The sequence below is a fragment of the Hyaena hyaena genome, unplaced genomic scaffold, assembly GCF_003009895.1.
Source record: "Hyaena hyaena isolate Hyena2069 unplaced genomic scaffold, ASM300989v1 scaffold_291, whole genome shotgun sequence".
Classification (NCBI taxonomy): domain Eukaryota; kingdom Metazoa; phylum Chordata; class Mammalia; order Carnivora; family Hyaenidae; genus Hyaena; species Hyaena hyaena.
Genome location: NW_024080921.1, coordinates 915,919 through 926,081, shown reverse-complemented (window position 1 = coordinate 926,081; position 10,163 = coordinate 915,919). Strand labels below are relative to the sequence as shown.

Below are 10,163 nucleotides of genomic sequence, written 5' to 3'. Positions count from 1 at the left end.
TCAAAACCTCTGTCTGGCTTCAGTGCTGAAGCTGGGGAATCAGTTATCCAGTTTGTGTTAGAATTTTAAAGCTTTCACTGCTACTGTAACCTTATTAGAAATAGGCTTAAATTTTAGTTCTTAATTCATTTGGGACTGTGACCTTCAGCCTAAGAACTGATCTTTGCTTCAGGATAAAGATAAGCTTTCAAACTTGTTATTGCATTTTAAGAGTGATTTCTTGCTAGGTTTTCATGCCCTTTGGGTTAATTCACACATCTGGAAGCAACCTGAGATATTATTTGGTTCAAACCTGCTTATTTTGGAGATTAGCAAACTGAGATGCAGAGTTAAGTGATTCACAAGAGGTTTTCACCAACAAAAGAACGAGAGAGCTCCTTCCACTGCCCTATGCTATTTCATTAATAAAAAAGGGGGGGATGTGTGTGGATTAGGTTCTTCTTCCTCTTTCATTCTGCATTTTCAATTTTTACAACTAGTAAAATTCATAAATAACAAATATATCAGGGACTAGTGTTTAACACCCCTCTCCCCAAATGCACAAGGACTAGTACCACCATTAGATAGCCTAAAATTTAACTCTTTCTTAACTGTCCTCAGAAATACTCTCATTAGTGAGTATTTTCTTCAAACAGGTAATTAAGCCAATGACATAAACTCCTTTGGGAAATACACAGACTGCTTTTGAGGAAGTATTTTCTCTTCTGTGGTTTTGGTGATGTGGCTCCATTCATTTCACTTTTCATATTTCAAATGAAGTGAGGTGGTTTCAAGAGAAGAACTCAGGGAAACGGAAACTGTTTTATGTTGTTTTGATGTAATTACAGTGTGAAATAAACAGAAGTGCAGAAGCAGATAATGTTGCAAAATCAACTGCTCAGAAGTCTAGGAACTCATGTTTGCATATAGTTTTTAGATCTGAAATAGACCTAGAGGTTAATTTCATCTAATACCTGATCCTATAGGTAAAGAGACTAAGACCTATAGAGATATTCAGGAGCTTGTCCTAGATCCCATTAGTAGTTAATAAATGAGTTGCGGCAGAAGTAATGTACACTAAAAATATGTGCTATATGATGTGCTATATGACTGCACAATATAGTATAGGATAGAAACAAAACCTCTCCTAGATATAACTCTACTACTTCCATATGTATAACCTCTCTGCATCTGTTTTCTCATTAGTAAAGGAGGGAAAAAATGAAAGAAGCAAATCACCTCTTTTGAAGTATTTTTTTGAGGAATAAATGAGATATTAAAGGTAAGGGCTTGGCATAGTTCCTGGCACATGGTGAGTATCAAATAAATGATAGCTAATATTAATATGTAAGTTGTAGCAAGCCCAGTGGACCAGAGCAAAGCTCTGAGCAGTGAAATTCAAGAAATATTTATCGAGGGAGTGTCTGGGTGGCTCAGGTCATGATCTTATAGTTTGTGAGTTTCAGCCCCGCATCAGGCTCTGTGCTGACAGTGTGAAGCCTGCTTGGGATTCTCTTTCTTTCTCTCTCTCTGCCCCTCCTTCACTCATGCTGTGTCTCTCCCTCTCCCAAAATAACTAAATAACTTTAAAAAAAGAGAGAGGACTATTTGTTGAGTATCTGATGCATGCCAAAGTGTTTGAGACTGGGGAAACAAATTAAATAATTCAAAATAATTGTCTTTAGCGTTTAGAGTTATTTAAAAAGATGATTCCTGAACTGACTAGCTTGGGAATGTTGAGGAGAACATATGCTAGCTTTGGAACAAGTGTGGTACAAGGCCTAGCAAAAGAGAACAATCCTTCATTGTTTGGCCTGGTTTTCATTTTTCAAGATACTTTTTCCCCACCCTTTATGTCCCAGTATAGGGGGAGCAACAATGCAGGTATTAGCCCAGTGGTTTCCATTCTGGCTGATGTCAGAATCACTTGGAGGTCTTTAAGGAAAATGCAGAGTATTCCTGAAATTTGATTTATTTATCTAGTATTTGTCAAATCCTTAATGTATATGTATTTGGAGGACTCTTCTTGCCTTTGGGGGTATATAGGAAATGAGAAGAGCTTTTGTTCTCATAGAGATTACATCCTAGTAGGAAGAATGGACAATAAACTAGTTAATAAAGAGCTTGTGCAGCAAGCACTACAGTATTATGGAGCGTATAAAACATGGAGATGAGATGGGAAACTAATTGGCTATTCTAGATAGGACAGTTGAGGGCAGGTCTTTCAGCAGATGACATTTAACGGGATTTGAATGATATGGAGGAGCCAACTGTGCAGTAATAAAGAGAAAAAGCAGAGTGGAGGTGGGGGTGAAATAAGTGTTGGGGATTAAGAAGTACAAACTTCCAGTTATAAAATAAATAAGTTATGGAGATGAAAGGTACAGCATAGGGAATATAATTGTTAATATTGTAATAATGTATGATGACAGATGGTGACGATACTGACTGTGGTGAGCATTGAGTAATGTAAAGAATTATTGAATTGCTATGTTGCACACCTAAAACTAATATAACGTTGTATGTCAACTATTTTTCAATAATAAAAAATTTTTAAAAAGGAATATTTTTCATTTTATCCTGAATGTTCTCTAATGTCTTTTTTAGTGGAAAAATTATCTTTGGAATTATCCTTTAAGACTGCCAGCTTATCATTAAAGCTATAAAAGACCATTTCTTCAGAATACTGCTTTATTATAGACCTAATTCAATTGGACTCTGTGTAAAATATATGAATTATTTTATTATTTAAATAGGCAGATGTGCAATTACAGAAGTTAACACTATCCTATTTTATTCCCATTTTATAGAGAGCACTGTTTGTTCAAGAAAATAAAATTTTTAGAAGTATATTTATTTATTTACTTATTTTTAATGTTTGTTTTTGAGAGAGAAAGAGACAGAATGTGAACAGAGGAGGGACAGAGAGAGAGAGGGAGACACAGAATCTGAAGCAGGCTCCAGGCTCTGAACTGTCAGCACAGAGCCTGACATGGGGCTCAAACTCAGGAACCACAAGATCATGACCTGAGCTGAAGTTGGATGCTTAACCGACTGAGCCACCCCAGGTGCCCCTAAAGTTTATTTATTTACTTTTGAGAGAGAGAGAGAGAGAGAAGAGGAGGGGTGGCACATTTATTTGTGTGAGTAGAGGAGGGGCAGAGAGAGTGGAAGAGAGAATCCCAAGCAGAGCCAAACATGGGGTCAAACCCACAAACTGTTAGATCACGAGCTGAGCTGATATCAAGAGTTGGACAGTTAACTGACTGAGCCACCCAAGTGCCCCAAGAAAAGTTACTTTTAATAGATTTCTACTGGAGTGGTTTATTTCTCTGTAAGGAAGTATATTTTGAGCTTTTTCTTTTTCTTTTTTGTACCTAATAGCTTTTAAATGATGGTGATGGTGCTTTCAATCATTTACTTTTTAAAAAATTGATTCTTGGTTTCAAATGTTGAACCATCAAAAAACATTAATTACCATTCTAGGAAATATAACAACACTAATTCAAAGGGATTCATGCACTCCTATGTTTATAGCAGCATTACCCACAATAGTATGGAGACAGCCTTAGTGTCCATCTATTGATGAATGGATAAAGAAGATGTGACATCTATCTATCTATCTATCTATCTATCTATCTATCTATCTATCTATCTACCTACCTACCTACCTACCTACGAATATGGAATATTTTTCAGCCATAAAAAGAATACAGGAGCAATGGGGAAAAAAGGGGGGAGAGACGAAGAAACAGACTCTTAATTAGAGAGAACAAACTGATGGTTAGCAGAGGGATGAGAGTGGGGAGATGCATGAGACAGGTGATAGGGATTAAGGAGTGCACTTGTTGTGTTGAGCACTGGGTGATATATGGAATTGTTGAATCACTATATTGTACGCCTGAAACTAATATGACACTGTATTTTAACTAACTGGAATTAAAATAAAAAAAAAATTTACTATCTAGCTCCCCCCATCCCCAAAAAGGAAGAAGAGCATTACCTTGGACCTACTTAATGTCTTGCCCCAAATCTGTCATTTCCATATTGGCTCCATTCTATTTCTTATCTGCTCTTGCTCTCCTAATTGTCTCTCCATTTATTGGAATCTTTTGCTCATGACTTATTAACTTTTTCCTATGGTTTATGGCTTGCATTCTCCTCCTTGGCAGGGTCCTTATTATGACAGTATTACTGGAAGCGAGAATTGACCTTTATTCAGAAGACTTATGAGTTCTACTTTCAGCCTTGTTGGATACAATTCACCTCATCAGGCTCCAGATCCTCTCCATGTCTGGATGGTATTCCTAGAACTGCAGGTAGGATGTATCTGGAGGAGAAGCTGAGAGTGAGATTGGGAAGTTGACCTAGATCTTGATTATGAAGGGGCTTGGATTAAGGTTCGGTCTTGTGGGAGAAAAATTTGGGGTTTGCAGCACAAGTGGAGAGAGAGGTTTTCTATAGGACTGAAAGAGTTAGTACTTTGGATAGATTTGTTATTCTGCAAATTCTGACCCTGGGTAATCTGCTGAAAGTGAACAGAGGAAGGATGCTGGAAGTGATGAAGGTTTATAATTTCCTATGGAAGTAAGGAGAGACATACACAAAATTAATGAGTAGTGTTAAGAGTCTGTTTAAGGTTAGAGAATACTTATTTGTGTGTCTATCCTCTTGGAAAGGGGGAGATTACCCTATTGTACAAATTTTAGATTTGGAGCAGTAATTTACTGCCATTACTTTTACTTTGAGCCTGTGAAATAGATTGTCACAATATTATTCAGGGCTGATAGTTTCCAAGCTGATGTTACCAGGAGAGGAGGCCAGCAGAATTAACAGTGGTGATGAGAGAGCAGTAGAAATGATGTTGCTGGGGGTTTAGGTAGAATAGAGAGTGTGCAAAGCCATGATAAGTTTGATAGGTAGGAAGAAAAGGAGGACTGAAGAACTTGAGGTCTGGTGCTGGCAGAGTGGTACTATATGTGTGAGGACAGAAGATTATGGAATGTGGGGTATTGGAATTTTCAGTTTTCAAGGCGGAGCAGTTCTGTGTAATGGTATGGTTTCTAGTGTGGCAAAGGAACTCAGGTAGAAAAGCAATGAGTGGAACTGACATCAAGAAATTTGAAGCTAAGGTCCTGGATGGTTTTTATCCTAACAACAGTGGGGAATTGAGAGGTTTTAGGTAAGAAGTGATCTGGCCACAGTGGAAGTTTAAAAAGAGCCTGACTTTTGAGATGGAAAATGGATTGGTGAGAGTGTAAGTAGGAAGACAGATGATGTTAGTTTGGGTTCCCCTAGTAGCAGATTCTGAAACAGAATTCTAGGGCAAGTGCTTTATTCACAGAACCACCCCAGGAAACCTGGGTAAAGGATGGGGAAGACACATAGGGAAGGGCAGGAGCAAATTAAAGTTGAATTATTAAATGAGAAATAGCTGTGGGTAACTTCACACATAAGCCCACTGTAGAACTCTGGGAAATGGTATAGAATACATACCAGTGGGTGACCCCACCCAAGAAAAAGGAGCTGGGGTATTTATACACCAACTCCTGTCAGTTATTGGTTGAGGAAGCCTCTCAGGGAAGGTTAATTTCTTGATACTTCCTCTGCCACACGTATGAGTAGAGTGGGATCCTGTGGCCAGAGAAAGCTCTAGGGGGGTTAAAAGTAGAAAGTAGATTCTGGCAGAAGGAAGTCTGGCTAGGAAGCACCAACATGGTAAAGTCAAGGAACTATGGGTAGGCATCAGAGAGGAACAGCTACATCAGTTAAAAGACCATTTTATTAGTACGGGCAAGAGAGAAAGGTAGGACTTGGGTAGTGGACTAGGGTAGTCCACACGGAGAAGTGAAAGGATTTAAGATATTTGTATACTACTTTTTTACATGTTAGTTTCATGCTCTCCATGTTGTTAACCATACTCATAAAGGTTTTACATTTTCTATCCTCTTTTAAAGTAAATTGTAAGCCAAAGATGTCCCCCCAAAAAGACAGTAATAAACTCTGATACTCACTTCTTACATAGGATACTGATTATTTAAAGGTGAGAATCTGAGGTGCCTGGGTGGCTCAGTTGGTTGAGCATCCAAATCTTGATTTCAGCTCAGGTTATGATCTCACAGTTCATGAGACAGAACCTTGTGTCTGGCTCCATGCTGCCAGCTTGCGATTCTCTCTCTCCCTGTCTCTGTCCCTTCCCCCTGTGTGCACTCTCTCTCAAAAACAAATAAATAAACTTAAAAAAAAAGATAAAACTCTAAGGTCATTCTGTCAAATAGAACTATTATGCAAACCTCATTAAAATTTTTCTAGAAGCCACATTAAGAAAGTAAAAAGAGGGGCACCTGGGTGGCTTAGTCGGTTAAGCGTTCGACTTTCGCTTAGATCTCGCAGTTCGTGGGTTCGAGCCCCGCGTCGGGCTCTGTGCTGACTGCCAGCTCAGAGCCTGGAGCCTGTTTCAGTCTGTGACTCCCTCTCTCTCTGACCCTCCCCTGCTCACGCTGTCTCTCTCTCTCTCTCTCCTAGAAATAAATAAAAACATTAAAAAAATTTTAAAAAAAGAAAGTAAAAAGAAATGTAGAGTTCATTTTAATAATATACAGTAAAATGATTATGCTTGGTTTGAGAGCAGAATTCATTCTGGAAACTTGCTTGTAATCCAAACATTCATATATCAAAGGGAATTTCAAGAACCATTGGTTCAATTGTGATCATATGATGTTCTGTGTCATGTATTACATTGCAAGTCATTACTCATTTACCAAGTTAAAATTTATTAAAAATGAAATGTTTGCACCTCTTGCAGAACACTCGCAGAACAAGTTACTTGAAATCCAAGGTTTTACTGTATTTCATTTAACCCATCATATTCAGGTATTATCATTTCAACATGTAATCCACACAAAAACTATCAATGAAATAATTTATATTCTTGTTTTGTGCTAAGCCTTTAAAATCAGCTGTGTATTTTACATTTAAAGTGCATCTCAGTTTGAATTAGCCACACTTTTGGTGCTCCGTAGCTACCATATTGGACAGTACAGGTCTAAGATATGGCTTTTTAAAGAAATGTATTCTTTTTACAGTTATTAGTGTGTTATTAGTAGCCGCTATCTAGTAGAAGGCAAATATTTTGCATTTGAGTTTTGAATGTTAAAACTAAAATAAATGGGCAGTATTAATAAGGTTTCTGATTTTTCTCCACATATGTTATTTTGATACCTCCAAATCAAGTGAAAGATATAATTTTTAAACTTAGCTTAGGTTTCTACAAGTTAGAACTAGACAACTGGAATGAAAACCTTCTTAACAAACTGTTTGACCTTGAAATAACTAGTAAGGGTGGTTTCCTGAAGATAAATATTTCTTAATTGTTTACCAGTTGGACAGGAAGTCCTCTTTAAATTTTTGAAATCAGAATTAGCCTTTTTACAACTCACTGTCCTTTCATATGTCTTTAGGCCCTTTCTTCCTTTTCTTATTTCAAAACCACAGTTATTAGCAGGTAATACAAGACTGGAATTCAGCTCATCGTCTTATGACTCATGGTCTATTCTTTCTCCATCTTCATGATGGAAATGAGAGATTTCTATTGCCAGGTCAGTGAAATAACTTTGGAAAATATGAAATGGTCCTTGACTGAGATTGTGATCTAATTATTAGAGGGCCTGAGATACTCAGATGAATGGAATTAAATATATATTTTTAAAAGTTTATTTATTTATTTTGAGAGAGAGGCAGAGAGCATGAGCAGGGGAGGGGCAGAGAGAGAGAGAGAGAGAGAGAGAGAGAGAGAGAGAGAATTCAAGCAGGCCCCTTGCTGCCATTGTAGAGCTTGAGCTTGACTTAGAACTCAAACCCATGAACTGTGAGATTATGACCTGAGCTGAAACCAAGAGTCAGATGCTCAACTGACTGAGCCACCCAGGCACCCCAAGGAATTAAATATTTTAATATACTTACACTTATAAAATTGCATCCTTTAAGATACTTTTATGGCAGTCAAGTTCAAATATGGCTCATTTATGTTTTTCTCCCAATTTGTACCTATAGACAGTATAAAAACTAAGACAACTGAGGCCTGTGGTGGCTTAACCAATGTAAGAAGCCATTATGGCTATACCCAATTTGGAGATGATAAGTTTACTAGCTACCAAAATCTCATTTTTATGAACTCTTTGGGGAGTTCTAAGGAAATAGACTTCCATGTTTTATAAATGAAGGATTATCCTGAAAAGCCTGAGCCACAATTTAAAGGGTGGCTGGAGTACCTGGTGGCTCAGTTGGTTAAGTGTCTGACTCTTGGTTTCAACTCAGGTCATGATCTCAAGGCTTCATGGATTCAAGCCCTCCATTGGGCTCTGTGCTGGCACCGCACAGCCTACTTAGGATTCTCTCTCTCTCCATCTCTCTCTGACCCTCCCCCACTTGCACCATCTCTGTGTCTCTCAAAAATAAAATAAATAAACATAAAAAAATAAATAAAAGGGTGGCCAAGGAAGTAACCTAAGAAAGTGTAAAAACAGCTTTGGATTTTTGGCTTTGGATAGACCTGTATTTAAATCTTTTTTTTTTTTTTAAAAAAAAGACACATTTATTCAGCATCATGATCAGACTATTACATTTAGCAATCAACAGCATGGGTGCAAAAAAAAAAAATCTACATTAAAAAAATCCTTTGTTGGAATGCTTTACACTTTCCACAGAACAGAAACTAAAATAACCTGTTATACAATTAGTCACAAATACAGTCCTCGAGTTTTTTGCCCATACACATGAGTATTGTCTAAAACATGTCTTCTTTGTAGCAGCTAGGCCCTGCCACCACTGTGCTTGGCTGAGTTCACAAATCTGTTGTAACCTGTAGCTTCCCTGTCACTTCTCTGGCTCTCCTCTCCTGCTAAGCTTTGTTTCCTGGCAGTAATTAAAATCTTCTGCCACTGCCATAGCTACTGCTTCTGCTGGAACTGCCATAGCCACCTTGGTTTCGTGGTTTGGCAAAGTATTGGCCTCCACCACAATAGGGGCCAGAGCTTCTGCCTCCAAAATTTCCTCCTTTCATGGCTCCAAAATTTGAAGACTGATTGTTGTAATTGCCAAAATCATTATAGCTTCCACCACCTCCAAAGTTGCTTTCATCGTTACCAAATCCGTTATAGCCATCCCCACTGCCACCATATCTACCACCACCTCGACTGCCACCAAAGCCACCACGCCCACTGAAGTTTCCTCCACGACCAAAGTTGTCATTCCCACCAAAACCACCTCCACGACCACCACCGAAGTTTCCAGAACCACTTCGACCTCTTTGGCTGGAGGAAGCACTAGCCATCTCTTGTTTAGACAGAGCCTTCCTTACTTCACAGTTGTGGCCGTTCACAGTATGGTATTTTTGAATAACAATCTTGTCTACAGAGTCATGGTCATCAAATGTTACAAAAGCAAAGCCTCTCTTTTTGCCACTGCCTCGGTCAGTCATGATTTCGATCACTTCAATTTTCCCATACTGTTCAAAATAATCTTTTAGATGATGTTCTTCAGTGTCTTCTTTAATGCCACCGACAAAAATCTTTTTCACAGTTAGGTGGGCACCAGGTCTTTGAGAATCTTCTCTCGAGACAGCCCTCTTTGGTTCTACAACTCTTCCATCCACCTTGTGTGGCCTTGCATTCATGGCCGCGTCCACCTCCTCCACAGTGGCATAGGTGACAAACCCAAAGCCTTTGGAGCGCTTGGTTTGGATCTCTCATTACCACACAGTCCGTAAGCGTTCCCCATTGCTCAAAATGGCTCCTCAGACTCTCATCGGTTGTTTCAAAGCTCAAACCTCTGATGAAAAGCTTCCGCAGCTGTTCAGGCTCTTTGGCAGACTCTGACTTAGACATGACGGTGGTGGGAGGCTTTATCGATGCTTACTCGGCGGCGTCCACGGGCAGAAAGCAGACCTGTATTTAAATCTTAACTTTACTTTTTATAAGATATGGACTCAGCCCTATTACTTAGATACTCCAAGTTTGAGATGTTCCCTATTTATCTTAAAGAGCTTTTTAAAAAGGGTATAATTCAGGGGTGCCTGGGTGGCTCAGTCAGTTAAGCATTTGACTTCAGCTCAGGTCGTGATTTCATGGTTCATGAGTTCAAGCCCCACATTAGGTTCTCTGCCGTCAGTGCGGAGCGTGCTTCAG

At 38.7% G+C, this 10,163-nt stretch overlaps 1 pseudogene; it reads right to left on the bottom strand.

The window, feature by feature from the left end:
* Positions 1-8,866: 8,866 nt before the first annotated feature.
* Positions 8,867-9,863, bottom strand: LOC120241796 (annotated as a pseudogene).
* Positions 9,864-10,163: the final 300 nt, after the last annotated feature.